Raw genomic sequence first — 9,118 nt, forward strand, 5'->3', positions numbered from 1 at the left:
GCCTACCCATGCACAAGAAGGGAAATAATTAAGATTAGAGCAGAGATCAATGAATTAGAAACCAGAAACACAATAGAACATATTAACAAAACTATAAGCTGGTTCAAGGAAGGAACTAATAAGATGGTTAAACCAGTGAACAGACTTACATAAAAGAAAAGATAAAGGACCCAAATTAATAAAATTATGAATGAAAGGGGAGAGATTGTGACTAACATCAAAAAAATAAATACAATTCTGAGAAATTGTTATCAATAGCTATATGACAATAAATCAAGCAACCTGGCAAAAATGATGCAATCCTAGAAACCTATAAACTACCAACACTGAAATAGAAAGAAATGAACAACCTGAATAGACCCATAGTCAGTAACGAGATTGAAACAATGACCAAAAACCTCCCCCAAAAAAGAGTCCCAGACCTAATAGATTCCTTGGGGAATTCTACCAACCATTAAAAGAAGAAATAATACCTATTCTCCCAAAGCAGTTTCAAAAAATAGAGACAGAAGGAAAACTTCCAGACTCTTTCTGTGAGTCCAGCATTACCTTGAGTCCCAAACCAGGCAAAGACCCCATCAAAAAGGAGAATTTCATACTAATATACCTGATGAATATGGACCCCAAGATTCTCAACAGGATCCTAGTTAATAGTATCCAGTAGTACATTGAAAGGATTCCCCATGATGACCAGGTGGGATTTATCCCTGGGAAGAAAGGGTGATTGAATATTTGCAAGTCAATCAATGTGATAGAAAACATAAATAAGAAAGAAGAACCACATCGTCCTCTCAATTGATGCAGAAAAAGCATTTGATAAAATACAACATCCTTTCCTAATTAAAACTCTACACAGTATAGGCATAGAGGGAACATTTCTCAACATCCTAAAATCCATCTATGAAAAATGCACAGGGAATATTATTCTAAGTGGGGAAAAGCTGAGAGCCTTCCCATTGAGATCAGGAATATGAGAAGGATGCCCACTCTCACCACTATTGTTGAACATAGTACTAGAAGTTCTAGCAATAGCAATCAGACAACGACAACAAAATAAATAAAAAATATTCAAATTGACAAAGAAGAAGCGGAACTCTCCCTCCTCACAGAAGACATGATACTCTATGTGGAAAACCCAAAATTCTCCATCTCCAAATTACTAGGACTCATACAGCAATTCAGTAATGTGATAGGATACAAAATCAATGCACAAAAATCCGTTGCTTTCTTATACACCCACAATGAAACTGCAGAAAGAGAAATTAAAGAATTGATTCCATTTACATTAGCACCAAAAACTATAAAATATCTTGTAATAAATCTAACCAAAGAAGTAAAATATCTATACTTGAGGAACTACTGAACACTCATGAAAAAAATTGAAAAAAAAAAAACATTGAAAAATTTAAAAAAACAGTCCATGCACATGGATCAGAAGAATAAAATTACTAAGTGTCTATGTTGCCCAGGAGAATCTATACTTTTAATGCCATGCCCATCAAAATACCAACAGAATTTTTCTAAAATGCTGGAACAAGCCTAATATTTGTATGGAACCAGAAAACATGCAGAATCACCAAAGAAATGTTGAAAAAGAAAAGCAAAACTGTGGACATCATGTTGCCTGATTTCAAGCCATATTTCAAAGCTCTTGTCAGCAGGACAGCATGGTACTGGCACAAAAACAGACACTTAGACCAATGCAACAGAATAGAGAGCCCAGATATGGACCCTCCACTCTATGGTCAACTAATCTTCAACAAAGCAGGAAAAATATCTAATGGAAAAACAACAGTCTCTTCAATAAATGGCTCTGGGAGAATTGAACAGTTATATACAGAAGAGTGAAAATTGACAGTTCTCTTACACCATACACAAAGATAAACTCAAAATGGATGAAAACCTCAACATGAGAGAGGAATCTATCCAAATCCTAGAGGAGAACATAGGCAGGAGCCTCTTTGACATCAGCCATAGCAACTTCTTACAAGACATGTCTCCAAAGGCAAGAGAAACATAAGTGAAAGTGAACTTTTGGGACTTCAAGATCAAAAGCTTCTGTGCAGCAGAGGAAACAGTCAACAAAACAAAGAGGCAATCCAAGGAATGGGAGAAGATATATTTGAAAATATCTTCAAATATATTCAGAAGATATTTTCAAATATATCTTCTCCCATTCCTTGGGACACTACAGACAAAGGGCCTGAAATCCAAGTTCTATAAGGAACTTCTCAAGTTCAACACCCTAAAAACAGATAAACAAGTCAAAAAATGAGCAGAAGACATGAACAGACACTTCTCCAAAGAAGACATACAAATGACTAACAGATGAAAAAATTGTTCATTAACATTAGATGTCAGAGAAATTAAAATCAAAAGCACATTGAGATACCACCTTACACCAGTTAGAGTGGTGGTGGGTATTAAGGAGGGCACATATTACATGGAGAACTGGGTGTGGTGCATAAACAATGAATCTTGGAACACTGAATAAAAAAAAAAAAAAAAAACAGGTAACATGATGCCCCCAGTTTTGTTTTTGTTTTTCAACATTTCCTTAGCGATTCGGGGTCTCTTCTGATTCCATACAAATTTTTGGATTATTTGCTCCAGCTCTTTGAAGAATACCAGTGGATTTTTGATCGGAATGGCATTAGAAGTATAGATTGCTCTAGGCAGTATAGACATTTTAACAGTGTTTATTCTTCCGATCCATGGAATGGTCTTCCATCTTTTTGTGTCTTCAGTTTTTTTCATGAGTGTTCTGTAGTTCCTCAAGTATAGATCTTTTACCTTTTTGGTTAGGTTTATTCCCAGGTATCTTATGGTTCTTGGTGCTATAGTAAATGTTACCTGATTTCAAGCTTTATTACAAAGCTGTGATCACCAAGACAGCATGGTACTGGCATAAAAACAGACACATAGACCAGTGGAACAGAGTAGAGAGCCAAGATACGGACCCTCAACTCTATGGTCAATTAATCTTTGACAAAACAGGAAAAAAAATATACAGTGGAAAAAAGACAGTCTCTTCAATAAATGGTGCTGGGAAAACTGGACAGCTATATGTAGAAGAATGAAACTCGACCATTCTCTTACACCGTACACAAAGATAAACTCAAAATGGATAAAAGACCTCAACATGAGACAGGAATCCATCAGAATCGTAGAGGAGAACATAGGCAGTAATCTCTTCGATATCAGCCACAGCAACCTCTTTCAAGATATGTCTCCAAAGGCAAAGGAAACAAAAGTGAAAATAAATTTTGGGGACTTCATCAAAATCAAAAGCTTCTGCACAGCAAAGGAAACAGTCAAAAAAACAAAGAGGCAACCCACAGAATGGGAGAAGATATTTGCAAATGACAGTACAGAAAAAAGGTTGATATACAGGATCTATAATGAACTCCTCAAACTCAACACACACAAAACAGGCAATCATATCAAAAAATGGGAAGAAGATATGAACAGAGACTTCTCCAATGAAGACATACAAATGGCTATCAGACACATGAAAAAATGTTCATCATCCCTAACCCTCAGGGAGATTCAAATTAAAACCACATTGAGATATCACCTTACACCAGTTAGAATGGCCAAAATTAACAAGACAGGAAACAACATGCGTTGGAGAGGATGTGGAGAAAGGGGAACCCTCTTCCACTGTTGGTGGGAATGCAAGTTGGTGCAGCCTCTTTGCAGAACAGTGTGGAGATTCCTCAAGAAATTAAAAATAGAGCTTCCCTATGACCCTGCCTTTGCACTCCTGGGTATTTGCCCCAAAGATACAGATGTCGTGAAAAGAAGGGCCATCTGTACCCCAATGTTTATAGCAGCAATGGCCACAGTCGCCAAACTGTGGAAAGAACCAAGATGCCCTTCAATAGACAAATAGATAAGGTAGATGTGGTCCATATACACTATGGAGTATTATGCCTCCATCAGAAAGGACAAATACCCAACTTTTGTAGCAACATGGACGGGACTGGAAGAGATTATGCTGAGTGAAATAAGTCAAGCAGAGAAAGTCAATTATCATATGGTTTCACTTATTTGTGGAGCATAACAAATATCATGGAGGACAAGGGGTGTTAGAGAGGAGAAGGGAGTTGGGGTAAATTGAAGGGGAGGTGAATCATGAGAGACTATGGACTCTGAAAAACAATCTGAAGGGTTTGAAGTGGCAGGGGGGTGGGAGGTTGGGGTACCAGGTGGTGGGTATTATGGAGGGCATGGATTGCATGGAGCACTGGGTGTGGTGAAAAAATAATGAATACTGTTATGCTGAAAATAAATAAATTTAAAAAAACCAGAATGGCAAAGATTAACAAGTCAGGAAATAATAAATGTTGGAGAGGTTGTGAAGAAAAAGGAGCCCTCTTATACTGCTTCCGGGAATGCAAGTTGGTGTAGGCACTTTGGAAAACAGTGCCGAGATTCCTCAAAAAATTAAAAATAAAGCTACCCTATGCCCCGGCAATGGCACTATTGGGTATTTACCCCAAAGATACAGATGTAGTGAAAAGAAGGGTCATATGTATGCCAATGTTCATAGCAGCAGTATCACAATAGACAAACTGTGGAAAGACCCAAATGCCCTTTAACAGAGGAACAGATAAAGGAGATGTGGTCCATATATACAATGGGATATTACTCAACCATCAGAAAGGATGAATTCCCAGCTTTTGCATCAACATGGATGGGACTGGAAGAGATTGTGCTGAATGAAATAAGTCAAGCAGAGAAAGTCAACGATCATATGGTTTCACTTACTTGTGGAACATAAGAAATAACATGGAGGACATTAGGAGAAGGAAAGGAAAAGCGAAGGGGGGGAATGGGAGTAGAAGACGAACCATGGGACTGTCGTCTCTGAGAAACAAACTGAGGGTTTTAGAGGGAAGGGTTGGAGGGATGGCTGAGCCTGGTGGTGGGTATTAAGGAGGACATATATTGCATGGAGCACTGGGTGTTACACATGAACAATTAATCTTAGAAGACTACATCAAAAACTATTGATGTATTTTTTTGTGAATAACATAACATAATAAATATCCATATCCTTCCTCTCTAGTTTTTCCTATTAATAACAGCTTACTTGGGTGTAGTTAATTTCTTATAATGAGTGAAACAACATCAGTAATGTTTTCAGCTGAAAGTCTGAAGGATACATGAAAATCCACTCTTTGTGCTTTTTTTATTAATTTATTTTCAGCATAACTGTATTCATTATTTTTGCACCACACCCAGTGCTCCATGCAATCCGTGCCCTCTATAATACCCACCATCTGGTACCCCAACCTCCCACCTCCCTGCCACTTAAAACCCCTCAAATTGTTTTTCAGAGTCCATAGTCTCTCGTGATTCACCTCCCCTTCCAATTTACCCCAACTCCCTTCTCTTCTCTAACTCCCCATGTCCTCCATGCTTTTTGCCATGCTCCACAAATAAGTGAAACCATATGATAATTGACTCTCTCTGCTTGATTTATTTCACTCAGCATAATCTCTTTGTGCTTTTACATTCTTTTTGTTTTTCAAGTTTTTATTTAAATTCTAGTTGGTTACCACATAGTGTAATATTGGTTTAGGAGAGGAATTCAGAGATTCATCAATAACATATAACACTCAGTGCTCATCACAACAATTGCCCCCCTTACTATCCATCAACCATTTAGTCCTTCCCCCTCTTACCTCCCCTCCAGCAACACTAAGTTTGTTCTCTATATGTAAGATTCTTGGGGAGTACCTGGGTTGCTCAGTTGATTGAGTGACTGACTCTTGATTTCCACTCAGGTCATGATCTCAGGGACATGGTCAAGCCTTGCGTTAGGGTCCTGCTCAGTGGGGGGAGTCTGCCTGAGATTCTTTCCCTCTGCACCTCTCCCCAAATGCTCTCTCTTTACATTTATAATATATAACTATAAGTATAGATAGATAGACTAGTATAGATAGTATAGATAAGTAGAATCATGGAACGCTACATCAAAAACTGATGATATATGTTGACTAACAACATAATAAAAAGGGCAAAATCCAAAAATAAGTAAATAAACCTTTTAAAAAAGCATTTGTGATGGCTTGCCTCCCTTTCTTTATTTTTTCTTTCATACCCTGTGTTCATCAGTTTTGTTTGTTCATTCTCCCGTAAGAGAGAATTCATATGATATTTCTCTTTCTCTGATTGACTTAGTTCACTTGGGATACTACTCTATAGGTCCATACACATTGTTATGAATAGGAAAATGTCTTATTTTTATGGCTCCATAATTCCACTGTATTATATATCACTTCTTTTAAGATTTATTTGAGAGAGTGAGTGAGCGAGAGAAAAGGCATAAGCAGCGAAAGCAGTAGGCAGAAGGAGAAGCAGGCTCCTGCTGAGTATGGAGCCTGATTTGGAACTAAATCCCAGGACCCTAGGGTCAGGGTATGAGCCGAAGGATGACACTTAACCAACTGAGCCACCCTGGTGTCCCTATATCGCTTCTTTAGCCATTCATCTATTGATGGACATCTGGGCTCCTTCCATGTTTTGGCAGTGGTGGATGTTGTTGCTATAAACATTGGGGTGTTAATGCCCCATCAAATCAATATTTGGCATCCTTTGGAAAATTATGAGTGTAATTGATGGGTCATAGTATAGTTCTCTTTTTAACTTATGGAGGAAATTCCATGCTGTTTTCCAGAGTAGCTGCACCAAATTTGCATTTCCTCCAACAGTGTAAGAGTGTTCCACTTTATTCTTTATCCTTTATGCTTGTCCATGAGAAGATTTTCTCTCTCCTTACTTTTTGATTTCCTGGTCCCTTCCACAGTTTCCCATCTATTTTTTGCCTGCCACCAACATGAGAATAGAGCTGGGCAACGAGGATACAGCATGATCTGATCCTCACGGTGTTTTCTTCCTATAATAGCAGACTGGTCAGGTGGAAAGTGAAAGTGGCATGTTATCTTGGAGCCAGTCACTTGCTGAGGAGAAATCTGGGAGAAGAGAAAGGTGGGGTTGTTTGCAGGTTTCATGTTGAGAGCCCCTTGATTCCATCTTCATGCTGGGAGTGAGAATAGGGAATGTGGTGAGATAAAGAGATTTTCCAGGTAAAGAACTGTGGCCACGTTGTACAGTCCCTGGAAACAGCTGAACTTCCCTTGGGAGTTTAGGTTTGCATGCAGGACAGAGGGAGTGCCAGTATGTGAATCCATGTGCTGTGATTTGGGGTTTGATTGTCTGTATATCATGTATTGTGTTTCTCTAGATTTATGTTTCCCTACAAGTCAAAATTAATGGTGTGCATTTTCTAAAGAATAATTCCCATCTGAGGAATGGGAGAAGATATTTGCAAATGACACTGCAAAGAGCTGATATCCAAATTCTGTAAAGAACTCCTCAAACTCAACACTCAAAAAGCAGATAATAACATCAAAAAATGGGCAGAAGACATAAACAGACACTTCTCCAAAGAAGGCATACAAATGGATAATAGACATGAAAAAATGTTCATCATGATTAGCCATCTGGGAAATTCAATTCAAAATAACATTGAGATATCACCTTATACCAGTTAGAATGGCCAAAATTAACAAGACAGGAAACAACAAGTGTTAGAGAGGATGTGGAGAAAGGGGAACCCTCTTACACTGTTGGTGGAAATGCAAGTTGGTGCAGCCACTTTGGAAAACAGTGTGGAGATTCCTTAAGAAATTAAAAATATAGCGACCCTATGACTGGGCAATTACACTACTGGGTATTTATCCCAAAGACGGGCCATCTGCACCTCAATGTTCATAGCAGCAATGGCCACAGTCACCAAACTCTGGAGAGCCAAGATGTCCTTCAACAGATGAATGGATAAAGAAGATATGGTCCATATATACAATGGAATATCATGCTTCCATAAGAAAGGATGGATACCCAACTTTTAGATCAACATGGACGAGACTAGAGGAGATTATGCTGAGTGAAATAAGTCAAGTAGAGTAAGTCAATGATCATATGATTTCAATTACTTGTGGATCATAAGGAGTAACATGGAAAGCCATTAGGAGAAGGAGAGGAGAAGTGAATTGGAGGAAATCAGAGGGGGAGACAAATCATGAGAGACTGTGGACCCTGAGAAACAAACTGAGGGTTTTGGAGGGTGGGTTGGAGGTTAGGTGAGCCTGGTGTTTAGAGGAGCTAAAAATAAAATAAAATATAGGATAGCTCTATTTTTCATTTCATTCATTCTAAAGAACCTCTTTGTTTTGTAGACTGTTTCCTTTGCTGTGCAGATTTTGATATTTTTTAAAAAAATATTTAATTTATTTATTTGATAGAGAGAGAGATCACAAGTAGGCAGAGAGGTGGACAGAGAGAGAGAGAGGAGGAAGCAGGATCCCTGTTGAGCAGAGAGCCCAATGTGGGTTCGATCCCAGGACCCTGAGATCATGACCTGAGTGGAAGGCAGAGGCTTAACCCACTGAGTCACCCAGGCATCCCAAAGATTTTGATCTCAATAAAGTCCCAAAATGTTCATTTACTGCTGGGAAAAATTAACAGCATGAAAGAGTTTAGCAGAAAGAGTAGCTTTTGGGGGATATTTACTATTTGAAGGAAAGGAGCAGTAACCACTCCAAGGGATAGACAGCTAAGACTTCTCCCTTCATCCAGAAACAGGAACTGGTTGAATAGAGGTGCTGAGCCTCGGGTCACCAGAGGAGGATTTAGGGGTGGTGTCTGTCTTGGCTATCATCACAACCAGGCCTTCACAATTCTATCATCCTCGCTCACCTGTATGCATTTGCCTGTCTCGGGGGGTGGGGGGGTGGGTGGGTGTAGGAAGCTCACTTGTCTTACCTCCTAGGTGCTTAAATCTAGTGGCGGAGGGCACAGCCCAACCGTGTGTCTGTCAAGGCCTTTGTCCACAAGCTCTTGATAAAAGCAGACAAATCTGATCTAAAGCCTGACATGCAGAAATCTTCACTCAGGAGTTGCATCTTGGAGGTCAGGATAGCCCAGGCTTTCACAGACTCACATGATCTAAGTCACCAAGGTCAGCCCCGGGTTGGGACTTCAGCCACAAGCCCACAGTCCGTGAGTGATCACCCTTAGCCAGTTCTGGCAAGAGTCTGCGCAGGTA

This window comes from Mustela nivalis (genome assembly GCF_964662115.1).
Source record: "Mustela nivalis genome assembly, chromosome: 1".
In the NCBI taxonomy this organism is placed as follows: Eukaryota; Metazoa; Chordata; class Mammalia; order Carnivora; family Mustelidae; genus Mustela; species Mustela nivalis.